At 41.7% G+C, this 19,512-nt stretch overlaps 1 protein-coding gene and 1 long non-coding RNA gene across 2 annotated transcripts in view; one reads left to right on the top strand and one right to left on the bottom strand.

Moving 5' to 3' along the window:
• Nucleotides 1–19,512, top strand: part of kcnq1.2 (potassium voltage-gated channel, KQT-like subfamily, member 1.2) — a 149,732-nt gene that overhangs the window by 126,247 nt on the left and 3,973 nt on the right. The window lies entirely within an intron of this gene.
• LOC134877487 (uncharacterized) lies at nt 1,149–6,448 on the bottom strand. Its single transcript, XR_010167583.1, has 3 exons — nt 6,304–6,448; nt 1,474–1,520; nt 1,149–1,303 (listed from the first exon to the last, which is right to left on the bottom strand). It is a non-coding gene; the product is annotated as an uncharacterized LOC134877487 (long non-coding RNA).

Genomic DNA, 19,512 nt, shown 5'->3' with positions numbered 1-19,512 from the left:
AAGATTTGCACAGCTGTGAGAAGGGGGACCCCTCCCTTGCCAAACGTAGCAGCGGCCCTCTATGAAGTGCACTCCAACACACAAAGATGAAGAGCGGTTGCTCCTCACCGGCACCCCCGCTCACCAGGCAGCGCAGGAAAAATAAAGTTAAAGGGCCTGGCCCGCTCCTCTATCACATTCATTACTTTTATGTGTTTACTCAAGTCAAACCTAAAAGGAATCTCAAGACACTTATCATTCATTTTCGTCTTGTTAGTTTTCCTTCTCTTTTAGGTTGAGGTTTGGGTGCTTCTGTGTACAGTCATCAGCAGCTCATGTATCCATGTCTAAATTCATGCATATAAAAGGCTTCTGTTGCAAAGGATCCCTCCTGTTGGTATTGAGGCAGTGTTAGTCATCTTTGTGCAGACAGGTAATCAGCTCTCTGCACATAAATAATTGGAAATTTGCTGACCGTTTTTTAAGCAGATCTTTGGGAAATGATTTGTCATCCAGAGCTGCAGCTGCACGCCTCAGTGCCACTCGGCTGGCAGAGCAGCAGCCCTGGAACATCTGTCTCTCTGTCTCTGACTGTTTCCCTCCTTCTTTTCTCTGCTTCTTCATCTGTTTCCTCTGATGTCTTTCAGTCTTTTTTTCCATTCTTTGTCTCTGTTCTCATTTACCGCTGTTGATTTTCTACCAGTCTCACATTCCTTCTTTGTTTTTCCATTAACTTAAATAAAGGACATGGCAGAAACCGTACTTTAAAATAGAAAATAGCAACGCACAATACAGCAAGAATAAAATAATTTCATAAAGTACACAATATGCGTCAGGCAACATAAATACAAAAATATAAATTGCTTTTACTTGTATAGCATAAGTTTTGTAAAACGGCACATGCATATATTCTTCAAGCATTTCGGGGAAACTTTAATGTTTTTAAAGCGGTAAATAAATAAAAAACAACCACCACATTTTTTTTAATGGAGATCATTCTCTATTTCTATCCTCGCTCTTCACACACAGGCCCCCTCTTCCACAAAAATGAAGACATCAAAACCACAGCACACAAATCATGCCACCATCTTCACTCAGTGACACACTCTGTCTTTGCGTCATTGCCATTCTCCTCTCCGCACGCCCTCCCCTCCCTCCACTCAGCCCCCCTCCAGATGTGCGAGGACAGAGGCAGCCCAGTCGGTCATTTTCTCCCCAGAGTGAGAGTGAAACACCACCTGTGTGTCTGTCTGCATACGTTCCAGAGCCATAACCCTCTGCTTCACCGCAGGCCAGCCAGAGAGCCTCCTGATGTCTTCCCAAGCTGGAGAAAAGTCAGTGGATTTAGAGAGTTTTATAGTTGAACATTGGTTTTAAAATTTCTTATTCTACTAAAACAAATGACACATGCTGCTGGTGCGATGAGATCAATTCAACTTGCTTATTGATGCACCCAACTTGTGTTTCGCAGATGTTTTTCAACTGTGTATTTACCTTTAATTTATGCAGAAATAAGCATCTGTCCATCACAGCAGCAAAGCCTGTTTAACACATATCACATACAAAACAATTTGCACAAAAGGGTCAAAAAGGACCTGTTCTCAAATATTATTTTTATGAGGCTTTAACAGTCTTACAATTATTTTATGCTAATGAAATAAATAAAATAGAAAATTGACTTAAAGTGTCGTGCAATGGGAATATTGTACTATTTCACACCCATGGCATTAAAGCAGAGTTGTAAATTCCATTCAGTCATAATGAACGGGCAGAAATACTATAGAGGATTAAAAGGACATGGAGAAGAAATAAGGAGACCGGGGATCCACTATTATTGAAGATATGAAGTTATAAAATTGAACAGTTTTTTGTTTTATGGAAATCAATACATCTTAAACAAAATATCAGGGAGAGCCTGTGTAAAAAAACAAAAAGTTCACCAACGAACAGAAGACTTAAGAAAGAAGTAGAGGAAATAAACAACATGCTCCTGCTGCAGAGCATCCCTCCCTCTCCCCGTACTGAGCCCTTCACGCCCAGCAGAGTAATGATCCAACACCATGCTTTATAGCCCAGAGGGACCAGGTCTAAATCTGATCCTAGGCCTCTTAACACACACATAAAGTCAGCACGTCCCTCAGCCTGCAGTCCATATTCTTTCACCTTTACGACAATCGTGACTGTGTCTGTGTGCCATTTGGATGAAGTAATCCTCAAATCAGACTGTGTATCTAATGTAAAGAATATTTTAATAAGTCAGACGTAACCAACTAAGTTGATGATGTAAATTATAGCACTTCGTGAAGCGACACAGAGCAGCTTAGGCAAATCCCTCTCTCCAGTCCAATGAAGTCGTGTGCATTCACTTATTTAACAACCAAACAAGCTGTATGTTATTTTGCGTGTTTATTTTAAGTCATGATAACATGATAAAGTAAAAGGCTTATTCAATCTATATGTCTTTAAATGTTTCAGTGTGTACATGGAGCGTCTGTGTGTTTCTGATTCCACGCTTGTTTGCCTTGATTTGCCCCTCAAGGGACCAATTAAGTATTTTGAATTGAATTAGTTAGGTTTGCTATATGGTTACGTGAAATATATCTGCCTGCCCTGAAGAGGTTTGTCCCCTTGAAACGCTTTCAAGATGTCTTTAGCCTTTCAATTAAGTAAGAGTGATAGCCCTAAAACATATTTGCCATGCCAGAATTCCCCCCACACTCTGGATAAGTGACAAGCCTTCAGCAATGACACAAAGTAAATAGTGTTCCTCTTATCTCAGGCTTGAGTGGCAGGGAGAGTACGGCAGTCAGAATGCTTTCGCAGATTTGTAACAAACAATCTTTAGTAACAATCCTCCGGAAAGCACTCTTTTGTTGCTGCTGTGGTTTATACCAGGCAGAGGTTGTAGGAACGGTGGGGATGGATCGTATGTATGATCCTAATAAGTAATCACAACAGGTAGCGGGGTTAATGCATGCCATCAACTCTCACTCCATCACTGCTCGCTGCTGAGCTATCTCGCTAACCCCACAACAAATCTCAGAGTTTGCTGCCACAAAGCCCAGGTCAAGAGGCCAGTGAGGCAAACAAGCCCCTGTCTGTCTTTCTGTTTGGATAAGGATTTGTTCCGGAAAAGCATTCGCTCCGTCTTCCTTCCTGAGGTGTTTATTTGCACTTGGGCTCCCACCGGCACCTCGGCTGTTTACAGTGTTTGGTTGAATCATTTTATTTTCCCAGAATTAAAAGAAATGGTTTGGACAATGCCGGGTTGTTTCTTGACCTTTATATATCCGTAGACGGGTAGTCGGATAGACATCCTTCCTATGATTGGAGGTCAACCAATTATCTAAAGTTAGCCACTGGTCTCGTGGGTGTTTTTTTATTTGCATCACAGCCATGTTTATTATGCTTACAGCTGTGGTTTCATTTCTGACCTTTCTGGGCAGAAGAAGGGCAAAACACATTACAGCAACTTGTATACAATAGATTGGTCTATACTCTATACACTATTTAATCTGCTATCCTTGTTCTTCTAAGTGTCATCATCATTTCCCTATATTTTGCATCTGAATTAAATTAATATACATAGCTTTTGTTTCCGCAGTTTGATTTACTTACACTTTAATATAACTGCTAACATTTGTTTCATTATTGAATAATCCATTGATCATTTCTAATCATTTTCGCATTGTACATTTGATCTTAAAAATGTGAAAATAGAAGTCAATTCAAAAGGAATAGTTATTTAAGTACTACACTGTTATACATAATCATGCAACGACATGACATTTCTTGATGGTTCAACGCATTATTTGCAACCGGTTGTTGTTATCCAACCATTTAGATAGGTATTCTATCCTAATTATTTCCTTCCCGGGATAAAAGCTTGTGTAATTCCTTAAAATAAAAATGCGAAGGAACGAGAGGCTTTAGTGTTTAATGGGGTGGGATTTCTTTCCATTATAATTAGAATGACTCATTAGCTAGTAACAGTCCTCTCCCTTTTTAGCCCTCCACTACACACATGTAATCAAGCCCCTCCAAAGTAGACCAATTCCAATGTTTTACTCAAACAGCATTAGGATTATACATTTTGAGGACACATAAACATAGCATTAACTATTTAATGGTATCTTGAAGTCTTGAACAAGCATTCATTTAAGCCTGAATTGTAAATGTATAGTGTATACATTGTACCCTTCCTTTCTGATTCATGCTTATATTGACTCAAAGAGGAACTGAAAGTGCTCTGATCCTCTGTGTGCACGAACCACGACCGCCGCTGATCTTGTAACATCATCACAGGTAGTCGAATGTGCTGCCAGGAGGAGGGGTCCGGATGCGAGGGGTTGGCTACAGAGAGGTTAATCAGGATCAGAGTTCAGACCCTCCGGCCTTGCCGAGAACCAGCAAAGCATACAGCTCTCTGTTTTCACAATACGCCCTTGCTGCCATTAGTGCTGTGTCACCAGACAGGGCCTTGTAGATGTGTGACAGTATATGTGTCTGTCAGGGAAAGAGTTATGACTTTCAGGAACCTCCATACACATGATTTTGCCCACACACTTTAGCAGGGGATGAGTCTCATTAGCCACCTCCTGACTCAGGGTATATTTTGAGGAAGCAGAGGCCAGTGGACTCCTGCTTACTCATGCTGGGAAGTGACAAAACATAACTGGCCCACTCTGACTTACACCGAGGGCCATTGTGTGACTAGTATTGTCCTCTAAATGTAACACTAATCTTTTCCCCTCTTGTGACTTCTGGCCCTTTGGAGAGCTCAAGTTAATATTCATTAGCAAAGACACTTTTGCAAGCATATATTGAGGAAGCAAGGAATGTGTTGGTACAATTTAAACCATGAAAGTACAGATTTAGCACCTGTGGAATTTGCTTTTAACCAAGGTTGTAATTTATTTAATTAGCAGGACTTCTTGTGGCAACATTGGATTTACTGGGATTACAGGTTGATCCCAAAGCACTTGACTTTTTTACTTTATTTTATCAGTCTTATCTGTTATTACATTTAATAATGCCCTGCAGTCGTACGAACGCTTGATTTTGCTGCCAATTAAATGTGATCTGATCCTCTTTCTTATTGAAAACTGTCAAATGTTAAATCATGTTGATGTTTTATTGTGAAGTAGCTTCAGGAAATCGTTTATATTTGTTTGAAGTTTTGGCACAGACTGCTAGAGTTCACTGTAACTCAGATTACAGATCAAGATATAGACATTTGCTCCACCTTTTTTTTATTTCAATTTTGTAATATTTTTTGGAGGAATAGTCAAAAAAACAATCAACCATCCAGAGGAGTTTCAATATAAAGCTGCAAGCGACTGGCTGGATGATTTATGTAAGAACCAGCATCAAATTTAACTGTGCCTTTTAGTGTTTGATGGAAAATCGCTTAATCTGTGCGTGCATCATAAAATCTGATATTTTTGCTGCTCATGGCATTGCACAGTAAGGAAAAAATATGCTTATAACTTGTTGCCTGTATATTAAAACCATTGAAATTTTAAGAAATCTCATTTAGTCTGGTTTTCAGATGTGAGGGACTTTCATTTCGTTATGTCCCTTAAGTTTTCCCTTGATAAAACATAACTCTAGTCTTAAATGTAGTTAAATATACTGCAGTGAAGAACAAATAAAACGAGGATCATTTGGGTTTTTCATTTGCATGCGTTTTAGCAGCAGATAGTTGGACAAGTTTGCCCAAGTTCAGACTCAACAAAATCTCGGGGAGGTCTGAGTTTGCTCTGATCAGAGCGGAATACATCGGCCTCGCTCTGCTGGCTCCGTCTGAGTCATGTTGCCCGGGGCGGCATGATAATGTGACCTCAAGTGGCGTGATGTGTGACACTGAGCTTTTCCCTCTATTATAAACCACAATCTGTGAAGAGGAGTGGCATTCAGCCACTATTGCCCAACTTGGGTGGCTTCCCCCTCCCTAATCATCGCATGTGCTCACCCGAGAGAAAATTGCACAACATCAAATTAGTCTTCCTTTTTTTTCCACTCTAAGTGATGAACGCACGGCCATGGATGTGGAAGTTACATTTTCCTCTTACTCTTATGCTTCGCATTTACCCGCAAGCTTATTTTTTCTCTATTTACTAAACCCAAAATAGACTGAGTTTGGGGGCAAAGAGGTATAAGTACTATATATTTCCAGCAGGCCCTGTAGTAACCGTGGCAGCAGCAAACATGCCTCTTTATGTGTTTCACTCTCGCTGACAGTGGGCACAGTGTGCCACGGCGGTGTGGCTGTTAAAAATAGAAAGAGTTAATTCAGCAAAGCACTTGAAAAGATTTAGCTACCTGCAGACATTTCCTGAACAGGGCCACATTTCCTCCCCTCTTCTGGATCAACAGGCATCTAAAAGAAGGCTGTGATTCGTCCTGACTGCTTCCTTTGAGGGGGACGGACAGTGACGGAGGAGATCGTGCGAGATGGAGAAGCAGGGAAAACAGAGAGCTAGAGAGAAGGGGCAGGGGGTTGTGTTTGATGAAAGCCTGCCTCTCTGTTTACTACAAGCTAAAAATACTACCCAGTCTGGTTTGCAGCAGGCAGAAGGAAGGGGGGGGGGGCTGTGTACTTTTGTGCGTCTGTCGCCCCAAACCCAACAGCTGGAGGCTAGAAGAATGAGGGAGGGTTCCACATAGCTGCAGGGGGAACAACAGGTGGACGAGAGGGCGTGTGCTTCAGTGTTTGTACTGTGCATATGTCTGAGTGTGTGTTTGATGGCTTAAGGGTATGTGTGTGTATGACTGGGGTTGTGGGCAAGCGTGTTCATATATATACACAAGATTTACATACCAGTAGACTTTGTAAAAGCCCCATCGTCACATAGAGCCTGTGTCTCCGGCTAAACCAAAGCCTGAATTGTCATATTCATGCTCTCCAAACTATTTAAGTCCCAACTGAGGCCGCGCTATGAATCAAAATTAATGAGTGTGTTGTTAACGCTGATGTTAAAGCTCTGGTATGAGCACTGTATTGCCCACTCAAGGCTGCTCGCTCACTAGGCCTCTATCTTAATGTGTGTGTGTGTGTGTGTGTGTGTGTGTGTGTGTGTGTGTGTGTGTGTGTGTGTGTGTGTGTGTGTGTGTGTGTGTGTGTGTGTGTGTGTGTGTGTGTGTGTGTGTGTGTGTGTGTGTGTGTGTGTGTGTGTGTGTGTGTGTGTGTGTGTGTGAGAGGGTGCTAGCGTGTGTGTCTTTCCCCACTACTCGCTTTTACCCTGATGACAAGAGGCAATTGGCCTTCTCAAATGACAGTGACTAGGTACTGTGAGGGCAATTGTACCCCGGCAGCTGTGCATCTCTCTCTCGGTCTCCGTCTCTCTCTCTCTCTCTCTCTCTCTCTCTCTCTCTCTCTCTCTCTCTCTCTCTCTCTCTCTCTCTTTCCTTATTTCTGAATTGAAAGTAGTTACTGATGCTGTGATCAAATACCTTCCTGTTTGTGCTGGAGCGATCAGATATGAGTTACCACGTAGGGAATGCGACGGTTAAAAACAAGGTAATGCTGGCGGCCAACACACTTCCCCGGGTCATTATTGGCATACCTGAGATTCTGGAAACACACAGGAGGGCTGCACTCAAGCAGGAAATTGTTGGCAAAAAGACTCCGGATGAATCACACTTTCTGTATTTTTTCCTTGGTATTTTACAGTTGTTAAGTTACCTTCAAGGTTTCCTGTGGAGTTTTTGATTGTTCATGTTGCTATGGAGCTGCTTTTTTGTAAGATGACGCGATAAAGAAGCCCAGCCAATGGTTTCACACTATTCCTGATAGTGATCAAAAGTTTGAAAAGTATAACTCAATTAAACACAGACCCCAAGGACACACATAATGTGTTTCAGCATAACCTCCAATGTGACACCCTTTTAATGTGGTAAGAAACCTTAGATTAAAGATCATGCCTCATAATTATCATCTGTAGAAGTTTTCTTCACTATCAAAAGAATGAAACTGAGTGCTCCATAAACATCCAGTGTAAGCAGAAACCACTACTTGCAAATGTAGCATGACCTTTCATTGTGCAAACTTAAAAATGTAAAGGAAGACAAGCTAAAAAAAAAAGGACTATGCTAGCTGTGTTCACTGTCACCATAATTTGAGTAAAGATTTTCTTTTAATTGAATCCTATTTTAAACCAAGAAAAACCTTCACACTCAGATACAGTAGCAGCTCTAAGGCAGAGGTAGTGAGCAGAGGATATCAGGCAGGCCGCAGTGAATGGCCAAATGAGTGGAATAGTTTCATCTGGCCTTATCAGTTTCATGTCTTGTTTTGTCTGCCGGGCCTGGCAGAGGCCCAGTGTTGGTTTTCAGGAAAGAATGTTGGGTCATCAAGCAGAGCTGATGGAATTATGATGAAATTTGGCTCTGGAATAACACCAGACAACTTTTGTCCACTGTAAACGGGAAGCAATCCGTCCAGCTCTCAGTCCAGCTGCATTTGGTAATGCCACAAGGAAGCTGTTTCATTCACATGTTCTAACATTCTTTATAATTTGTCATTAAACGAGCGTACTCCTGAAAGCTTCCTAGACCCGGTGACCTCTGCAGAGTTTTCCCCGGACACTCTGACCAATCGCATCTCTCCAAACACTGTCACCAGCCAACCAGACGTCTCCAGTCTGCATAATCATCCCCCCTCAGACGCCATCAAAACATCACTCCTCAAAAAGCCAAACAAACGTCCCTACTGAGAGAGTACACTTCTCATGTGCACATCTTTGATGATGAAAAACGGCACCATAACAAAAACAAGAGGCTGAGTGGGACCAGGATGCTATATTTGGAAACGGGCGACAAGATGTCTCTTCACTTTCTGCTCTTTCTGTCTCTCAACGCTCTCCTATGGCATCTCCTCTTCTCTGTCTGCCTGTCTGTCTGTGTGTGTGAGGCCAGCTGTGGGCATATAGCATAATAAGGCTCTCTATCTGAAATAATGGCTTTAATGCTGGTTAAAAGGGGAAAGGGGGTTGGTTGGGGTCAGGCCGACTGCTGCGCCCGAGGATCAGCTGGCACGGCGTCGGGCCGTGGCACCAGGCACTGGGCCACTGTCTGGGCAGGGCAGACAGCTGGTGGTGGTGGTGGGAGGGGGGGATCTTTAATTCCCTCAACTGTACCCAGACAACTCTTGTTTACATCGCGTGTTGTGTTGTGTCTCTCTGGTGTCTAAGGAGCTGTGTGGTTCACAGTTTGGATCGTTCTGTGGAAAATAAAATGAGTAATACCTGAGTGGGAGCTGTAGACATTAGTGTTACTGCACTATAAACACTGCTTCTCAACACAGACATACCAGCATTTGTGATTATAAATCAACATGTTATGCTATTCAGCTTGATTTTTATGAAATATCAGCATCCTTCCTTTTTTAAAAATACTTTTTGGGTGAGATATAGTTAAGTAATGAATTAGGCGATTGACAACTAATTGATTTTAGCCTTTCAAATGGAAGGGTTTATCCGTTTGTCTTGTGAAGGCCTCATTCACTATTGACTACATTCTTTTGTTATCAGATTAATGTAAAATGTGAATTATTATTGGCTGCAGCAGTGCTTTGTTTACATGTACCATATGTTGGTATTTTAATTCATCAAAAAACAGCACCATCTGTGTTGTTGAGAGAAAGTATTTCCTGTGCAGAAGCCATGATGCCATTAGTATCCGTTTCAATAGTCGCCATGAACCTAGACCAAAGTGCTGGCACGCCCCTTGTCATTTATAATATCAGGCTGACTGGCCTATTGATGACGAGAACAAAGCCTCAGTGTGGCCGACCTACAGCAGTGGCCGTAGTAACATGGCACCTCCCCGGTGACTGACGATGCCACGCTGGCTGCCACCACAGCCTGGCACAGGAGGGGGGGGGGGGGGGGAGGCTGGGGATTGCGTGTGTGTGTGTGTGTTTGAGGGTTTGGGGGGCATTTGGTGGTTGTGGCAGCTGGCAGTGAGAAGACAAGGAGGGGCAGGGGGTTCCTCATTTTATAAAGACTCCCCTGTGTGAGCCCATGCGAGGCCACACCCTCGATGCAAACCCGAAATCGCTTTGCGAGGTGCAAACACAAACACTCATGTGCCGTAACACAAGGATACACACACACATACACAGTAGTGTGGACAAGGCGACTGACAGATTACCTTTAAGCACACACACTCTGGTGCTGCATGTGTCAATCTCCGTTCATATTTGTAGAGTTGCATGTTAGGATTTCTGTGTGTGTGTGCGCACAGCAGTTTTATCCCTCTGGGTCATTGCTGCCTCACTGATGAAATGTGGAGTTGTGTCACACTGCTGAGCTGTTTATTAGCTCTAAGGAGACAGGGGAATGTAATCAAACTGTCCTGATTGAGTCATGTGACGGCTATTCATCTTCCCACATTCATTGGATGTGTTGAAATGATTCCTTGAAGAGAAGAGGACTAGAAACTGCTCTTGTCTGTGTGCACACTTCTTTCTGTTACGCTTTTTGTGAGCATATGTTTGTATTAAATTAAATGTATGTGTGTGTTGAAACATGACCAAAACTCTGAAGTGTGGGAAGATTTGTTGTGCCATTTACTGTTTACTGTTCTACTTTCTTATTTGGACATAAATTAAAGTGGTAAAATGTGTTGGACGCCATGTTATGTCCTCATGAGGGCCACCACACTGGGGACCAGTTAGGAGCAGATCATGTCCAGCTGTCTTTAAAGACAAATGGTCCATCAGGCAACTGCTTGTTCCCTCCACCCTCTCTTCTCACCCCTCCGCCCTTCCTCGTCCCTCTAGTGTGTTTACTTGTCTTTCCATGCTAGAAAGCTATTTTGAGTGTTTTTTATTCTTTTATCGATTTGGTCTGACAGCCAGAATAGCTGCGTGTGATGACAGCTTACTGGAGATATGCTGGAGGATGTGGAAGTGTTTATGGAGAGACAGTGTAATATTTTTCAGGGTTTCACATGGTCATGGACATTTGAGTTTGTTTTTGTATTTCATCAACTTTTTCTAACTTGTTGACCACAATTTGGCATTTTTTTCTACTTACAGTTAGGAGTTAACATTTGGCAAACTCTGATGGAGAACCAAATATACAGAATAATAGAACTCAATCTTCCATCAAAGTAAAATAATTATTATTTCATATGATGTTTTTTTTCCATACAGTTTTCATTAAAGACAAACATAACGGTTTCTGTTCCAGTCCAAATAAATTCTCATGTAAGGTTTTTATGTTGCATGTGTTTAGATCTTCTTTCAAGGTCACACATTATTGTGGTACTTTCAAATATTCTTTTCATATACACAGGGAAGCTAAAAGCATTCTCACACCCACGCCCATTTTCTTCCAAGCTGACAGCAGCTTCATCTCTTGGCAGCTTTCTCATAATTCATCTCTTTCGGCTTGTTTATGCTGCATATTTATTTTGTTTGCGGTAACATTTCCCCGGCCCTCACATCTCTCAACGTGAAAAAGGCTAATGTGCCCCCGACACGACATCAAAGCCTCTCCCGCGCCCAACCGTCTCTCTGGCTGTTTCGATTTATGGCTTCTTTTTTTTACCTTCTAACAACATGAAAGACCATCAGTGTTTCCCACATGAGCGCGTGGACACACAAGGACATGCACGACCCCATAGGGGATGCAAACATGCAAGTATGCACACTCCCTTTCTGTCTTTCACACAGCCCTGCAGTCACGTCCAAATAGAATGATCAGTAAATCAAATAAAACACCCACAGTGTTTCAGAGAGAAGGAGTGTGCTCTGAACAACGGGGAGATAAAAAGGAGAAAAAAGAGAAGTCGAAGAGAAGGGGAGGAGTGGACGCAGGGGGATTGTACGTCCTCGTGAAAGTAGCCCTCAGAAACAAAAGCAGCTTTGAGTGCGCGCCCACTCAGAAGAGAGATTAGCCGGTACACACACCCCTCAGCACACCACCACCATCACCACCCCTGCAGAAAAGAGCTTTGGCTGCAGTTTAGCGGCACGTGGCGCAGCCCTTGATACTTATCATGTGCGTCAGGTGCTCTCACTGGGTTTCCTGCTCTTTAAAACATAACCACCATTTTCCTCTTTCACTCCGTCCTTTGCTCATTCCAGAACCAGTCCGTCCACACCGATGCCATCCAGCCTTACCCTGCATTTCTTCTCTTTCTCTCTGTCCATCTCTTTCTCCTGCTTTTCAAACACAAAGAACATATTGTATCTGCCAGCGTTAAAGTGAATCCATTCTCCTTGGCACTGGTCCGGCCCGTGGTGAATCTGAGCCGGGGCTAACTCTGTTTTCCAGCTGGCACCGAGGCGGCTGGTGAGGCGGGTTGGTTTCTCGTTGGGTTGGTGAATTTGAGTCCAGCTGACATATTGGTTTAGGATTCATTCAAGCAGTCTGTCGTTCTTGCTGTCCCTCTTTCTGGTTCGCACTCAAATCGCAAAGCATGACCCCAGTTCACCTCATACGGATGTGCACTTTGAGGATGCTGGTATTACTACATGAAAGGATTTCGGTAATATCACAAGCATCTGGGAGGTGCACTCAAGAAGGGGGAATTTAAGGATATTAATAATTTTCAGGGGAATTTTCATCTGTATGGAAACCAGACTGTTGACTCCTTTTAGAAACCAGAGTGGAAGAACATTTTGGGGTCATGGTCGTGCTCTTATTTGGTTGTTGAAAGTCCTGGAAAAGTCATGGAGTTTTTACACAAGTGCCACAGCAGGATTCATGAACTCAAACACTCAAACCCAACATGCACTTACTAACAGTCACGACTAATAATTTCTAAGAACAGCACTTCAAATCCATGCAGTGTAACATGCAAACACACAAAACCCAGAACACACTCCTTTGATGAGAGCCGCCGCTGTCCCACAAACACATCAATAATGAGATGCTATCAGATTTCATAATCGTGCATCAGGCCCAGAAACTGAACACAACCTCATCCCCTCGCCTCAAATATGAAAGAGCCCAGAAGATGCGTCAGCAAACTCACAAGGCAGCAAAAACAAACTGTTAGTAATAAACGCCACCAGAGCCTTTTGAAGTTTTTCTGACTGTCCTTTCCTCCTGTCTCTGCTTCAGCTTTCATCCGTCCATCCCTCCTCCTCCTCCTCCTCCGGTCTCCCCTAACTACAGGCACATGCTTGTCATGAAAGAATCGTACACCTCTTCTCTTCTGTTTGTGTTTCACTTTCACGTTGGTGTATCGGTGTGGTTTCTTTTTATATATTAGATTTAACGAGGATTCTTTGAACATTTTAGAGCACTTCAATCAGCTTTTGTTGTTTTAAAGGCTGTGAGAAGATGGGAAGAGCCAGGCGACAGGGTCAGTCTGTGGGTTGTGCATTCATTACATACAGTACAATGTGCATCTGTATGTATGTGTGTTTCCGAAGCTTGAATTCTCTGAGATGAAAGCATGTGAAATATATTAGTTTTAGACGATGTTAGGTATCTTAAGATGCTCATTTCTGTTAAATATATCAACTTGGGCACCAGAAGTCATTGAATATCTTGATGTTTAAAGGCTGCATACATATCCCCAAATGTAGAAATTAAGAAGCTGTAGTATTTCTTAGATTTGTAAAATATACCCAGAAGATCAACTGAGCTCAGGGTGTTGGTAAGGAACGATCTCACTGACGAGACTCTTTCAATCAGAATCAGAATCAGAAGCAGAAATCCTTTATTAGTCCCACAACGGGGAAATTATTACAGCAAAAGTGACATAGCAGGTAAAAAAGGCATGCAGAAACACAGAATAAGCTAGGATGTTAATATATAGAAGATAAACACACATTGGTTATAGTAGAATTTAAAAAAAGAAAGCAAAAAATAAGTGCGTACACATCCATGGCAAAAAAATAAATGATAAGCAGCAGATTCACAATGTAGTGACATATGTAATGTAAGGAGTTATACATTATACAAATTATGATTGATGATGATGACGGTTATTATTGCTCAGTGTTTCAAGAAAAGTGTCTTTATTGCACATTGCCGTTTATTGCACAAGATCTGAACAGTCCGTATTGTGTGGGGGTCTCCAAGGGGCCGTGCTGGTGGTCAAGTCTGACCGCTTAAGGAAGGAAGGACCCGCAGTATCGTTCCGAGGGACACCGAGATGAAGCAGCCTGTCACTGAAGGAGCAGAACAGTACAGACAGGGTGTCCTGGAGCGGTAGGGATGAATTGTCCAATAGTGATGACAGCTTTGCCATCCTCATAAAAAAGCAACAAATGGAGCCTATAAACAAACTGGTGACAATTTAAGATTAGGATTAATTCAATCAGCTGTGTGATGACTGGTCCGAGAGAGTGACCTGAAACGATCCCAAACAAATTCCTTTCAAGCTGGATGTGGATTTCAATAATTTACCTTAAGCAGTGTAGGCAAAATAAAACCGTTTCAGCCGTATGTCACAAACCTTACATGAAAAGGAGAAGTAGTTTGCTATCAGATGCATTTAAATATCTATTCTCAAAATAACACTGCATGCAACTGTGCTTTATTTATAAATTACGAGCAGCAGATCAGTGGCCTGTTGACTTTCAGAGTTTAATGTGGTGTGTGTGTGTGTGTGTGTGTGTGTGTGTGTCTCCTAAACACAAAAGCAACCACTGTCTTGCTTTCAAATTTCAAATTTATTTTCCCTTTGTTCTGGCTTTTTTTTTTAATCTCCCTCTTCCTTTACTCTCTCTCTGGCCTCTCCCTTCCTCCGCTCCCTCCCCTCATCCCTGATCTCCATTCTCCATTCATGCAGCGCTGTCACAGCTATGATAATGATGACCTCTGTGTAATACTAGCTTGTTATTGGCCCACCAGCGAGGCCAACAAACCCTCTGTTGCTTTTTCTGCATTGACCATTGTGTTACGAGCGAAAGGCTGGATCGTGTGTGTGTGTGTGTGTGTGTGTGTGTGTGTGTGTGTGTGTGTGTGTGTGTGTGTGTGTGTGTGTGTGTGTGTGTGTGTGTGTGTGTGTGTGTGTGTGTGTGTGTGTGTGTGTGTGTGTGTGTGTGTGTGAGAGAGAGGGAGAGAGAGAGAGAGGTGTAGGTGAAACACAAAGAGCAGGCAGCCAGTCTGGGTGAGCTGCAGAGGGGATCTATGCAGAGGCAGACACGTTCACCTGGACTGACCCTCAGCTGTTGCCGTTGCTTTTACACTGTTACGGAAACTTGGGTGGAAAATAACTGCAAACAAACCACTCGGGTCTCTTTGTTTTACTGGAATCAGGCACATAAATGCCTTATTTGTGTGAGAAGTCTTTGAACATAATACCACATTCTATTTGCTGCCTGCTGTTGCCAGCTGATATGACACCACAGTTACTCTAACCTTTAGGCTGCTCGAGACAGAAGCTGACAAACAGGAAAAGAGATCATTCAGCACCGGGTTTGAAGGAAATGCCATTACTTATTAAGAGCTGTAAATATAATCTTTGGGTCAGTCTTGTCCAATGAAAAAAGCTTCAAATTCAACATTGACATATTATCACTTTAAAAGTTGTGCAGCTTCATTTGAATCATGTTTCTGGCGACCATAGATATTCACTGGTTTTTTGTGTGTTGGTTTTCTGTAACAAAATGGGATATCTGTTAGCATTTCTTTAGATTAAAGGAGTATGTAAAGAGGTGTTAAATCCACCCATACACTTTACTTTAGCCTTTAATGTTATGCTATTATTTTTAAACTTAAATATCAAAGTTTTCCCTTTTTTTATTATAGCTTTATGGCAGACACTGCTCTTCCTCTATATGTACCCTTTTCATTCTCTCTTTAGCTCTTTTGAGATCATATTTGTTAATGCATCCACGTACACATTGCTTCCCACTGTTTCTCTATTGATTTACAGTTGGTGGAGGTAGTAGCACAAGATGCCTAGAAATATTGGAGCTCATAGAAAAAGAGGACAGCTAGCTACTAAATTTGATAGAAAACAATACATGTTCCAAAATATCCCAAAGAAATGGTATTGGAAAATGTTTTTCTTCACAAGGGAATGCATGCGGTACATCACGGTTTGCTAGGCCTCAAGGGCAGACTCAAAATATTTTGGTAAAAAACAGTCAATATAAATATAACTTACAAATGTATTTACAATACAACTCCTCAGGGTGCTGCTTTTAAGTACTGCTGTATTGTTTCAACTTTGCACCCTATTTTGCTGACTAAAGAGGATTTAGGAGAAAGGAAAATGACTTTAACTGTTTTAAAAAACACTGGAATAGAAGATTTAAATGAAGGAAAATACATATTTTCAATTTTTACTACAACAGCATTTAACAACCCTGTTTTGTCATCCAAAATACCCCGGTGGGACATTCAACAAATCCTTTCCAACATTATGTGAGTCATGCTTGTGCCATGTAAGTAGACCAGCCATAACAAAGAAGGAATGACGCTGTTAAATTGTCTGGCGATACGCAGGTTGAAGAACGAGGCCTTTTGAGGTCACAGTGGTGGGAAAACACATTATACATTCACTACATCATGTAAGGCTGTGACCTGTGTGATTGTTTCCCTCTCGTCTTATCTCTCTCTCTGTCCCAGCCATGTCTCCATTGTGTCGCGCGACCGAGAGCATTTCAATGACAGGAATCTTGTTTTGTTGAATGGCGCGGCCTGGTCGGACACAGATGCCAGGACATTCCTGGAGCTGGTAGTCTTTCCTTTTGGCAACCCCTGTCTCCTGTACTCTACTTTCCATGAATTTCCTTTGCAAGCTTTAGTTCTCCTAAAAGGGACAATCACTGAGGGAGAGTTCAGAGGGGAGGTATAGAGCATGTGTCACTGTGTTTTTTGTTTGCCTACGTGCTCAGTGTCCATGTATTGTTCAAAGAAAGACTACCTGCTTTTTAAATCTGCAAGTAATGCACTATTCATTGTATACACCAGCCTTGTCTTCCCTTGTGAATACGCAACACCACTTCACAAAACCACATTACCATTCATTACAAGGCTACCACGATCCTCCTTCACACTAGGTCATCCGGTATCTCATTTGTCACTTGCATGTCATACCTCCACTTATCAGCAATTACGCGATGGTGGAATATTGCACGTATCACAGTCTGCAGCGATAGAAGCCCAAAGCTTTTCTCCAGGCTTTATAACTCTCCAACAGATGGCAGTGTGAATCGCTCTATCAGCACAGACCCGCTTGTGATGACTGTGTGGATTAAGGACATTCATAAAGTAAAGCAGCCACTTCATTTTCTCTTCAAACAGACAGGGTGAGAAGTTATTGGCCTCTTGAGCTCTGATTTCTTTCTATTAAATTTGTTTTTAAGTCAAGGACATGTTTTGATTTGTAAGCTTCATGACTACCTTGATTATATATTTTGTGCCTACATCCTGAAACACATGACAGTAGTACAGCGAAATGGTCCTTTCTGTAGACCATGGGTATCAAACCATTTCCGTAAGGCCTCTCTATTGTAGATTTAAGATTGATTTATTTATTGTATGGCATATTATACCAATACTTATTTAAAGACATACTGTGCAGTGACTTTTTATACTACACCTAGAATACTTTTTATGACATACAATACTATGACTTTATGTGACTTTTTTATTGGCATACTATACTTTGTATTTTTTACTATGACATACTATTTTATAAAAGTTATACATTCAAACTTGAGGCACTAAGCCACTATTTTCAGATCTCTTGTGCATCTTTAGTGGAAATACAAATAAAGTTGCATGTGCTTAGACTAATGCTTGGCTGCACAACCAGTTTCCAGTCAGGTTTTAAAAAGCAAACCTGTGAACATAATGTTCGCCTGACGTTTGCTGTTTCTGTTCTTGTTTTCATATTTGATGCTTTTATTGCCCTTTGTGCTACAGCTTTAGTGTCTATGGAAAGGTTCCCTGCAGGGTCAATAAAATATCTGTTATCAGTTTCTTTTTAATCTTATCTTATCCTGAATTTGGTTTCAGTCCAGGTAACTTATGTCATCAAATTGTAAAAGCCATGTTTTATGCTAGGCACCACAATCTCACTTCACCAGCTGTTATCATGTAGTTGTTCCTCTGCAGGACTGTCTGTTAGACTGGAGACAGTTTGGCTCATGATGGCGTTTACCCAGTGGTATCACTCAGGTATTTACTTACTTCTGCTCTTTATTAGTTTTCCATTGTAACACTCTCCCTTACAGCCCTCTGCACAGTTAATGTCCTCACAGGGACATGGTCACTCCTTCTGCTCCTTGTTTATTTGTTATTTGCTAGGTGACAGGCCCAACAACCAAGTCTTGGTACACACTGTATGCATGTTAATTGTCAACTTGTAATTGTTGTAGTGTACCACATAACAGACAAACAGTCTCAGGGGAGGGCAGGAAGGTGGTCAGGAAGGGAGTTCCTGTGTGAACAGGAGCTGTGTGTCCTCCCCACTGTTGTCTCTGAACGTCGTGTCTCCACCAGTCGCCTCAATGCCTGCACATGTGATACAGGTCAAAAACAAAATGTACTGTTGGTAATTGCTCTGTATTGCGTATTTAAAGCAGTCATGATGAATTTCATACATATCCCCTCTTTTTTTCACAGCCCATTAATTTATTTGATATGCTATTGGAAAAATATACAAAATATTAATTAATGTCATCCTCCCAAATGTGAGGATTGGTTGAAAAAAACTAAAAAAAGATTGTGCTACATCTATGAACATTTTAAAGGGACGTTTTTCCCCAAAACAATATGTTGTTTATATATAAAAAAAATAGTAATAATAACAAATGAATAAATGCAGGCTATAATGTAATTTAATGTTCACTTTTTGAGGCTGAGCCGAAGAAATCATTGTTTATATTTAGTGAGCTGTCACTAAAGAAGACAATATAGTAGCCTGGGTTTGTTCACTTCCACACAAACCAACAATAAACAATACTTACTGAGTAAATCTTTAATTGGCTAAAGTGAAACACATAAAGCGACATTACTTAAAACCTTGTGTCACTGTCCCATGTGTTGTCTGTGGTCAGAGGGAGGGTCAGGGACAGCTGGAGCGTCACCTGTCACTTGATCACATGTGTTTATATGACACAGCAGTGGTGACACCCAACTCCGGCATTTACACACTGCGCAGGGGGAACACGATAAACGACCCGACCACTAACATAACCTTTAAGTCAATGTCCTTTAAGGAACCTCATACGGTATAAACAACATCTAACTAAACAAGTGAAGCATACTTTTTACTAAATTCACAAGACAATCAACAAGACTGACTGTTGGGCTCTTAAAAGGATATTTGCATAACGGACAGTATGACCTTTAGCCTTACAAATAACCTGTGACCACTCACTAACAGCTAATTGTTTATTTTTCTCTTATATTCACACCATCTATGTAGTTCACTTACAGCCAGACATGGAAAAGTCTTCTTTGAACACACAAGCACACGTCTATAAACGTGCACTTTCACAATCTCCCTTTTTCTCCCTGTGTCTCTCGCCCACATACACACAGTCAGTGGCGATAACTGTTTAATTAATGTGTGATGCAACACGCCGGCCTAATAATGTTTTTC

Source organism: Eleginops maclovinus, chromosome 2 (genome assembly GCF_036324505.1).
Source record: "Eleginops maclovinus isolate JMC-PN-2008 ecotype Puerto Natales chromosome 2, JC_Emac_rtc_rv5, whole genome shotgun sequence".
NCBI lineage: Eukaryota > Metazoa > Chordata > Actinopteri > Perciformes > Eleginopidae > Eleginops > Eleginops maclovinus.
This window is presented reverse-complemented; position numbering and strand designations above follow the sequence as displayed.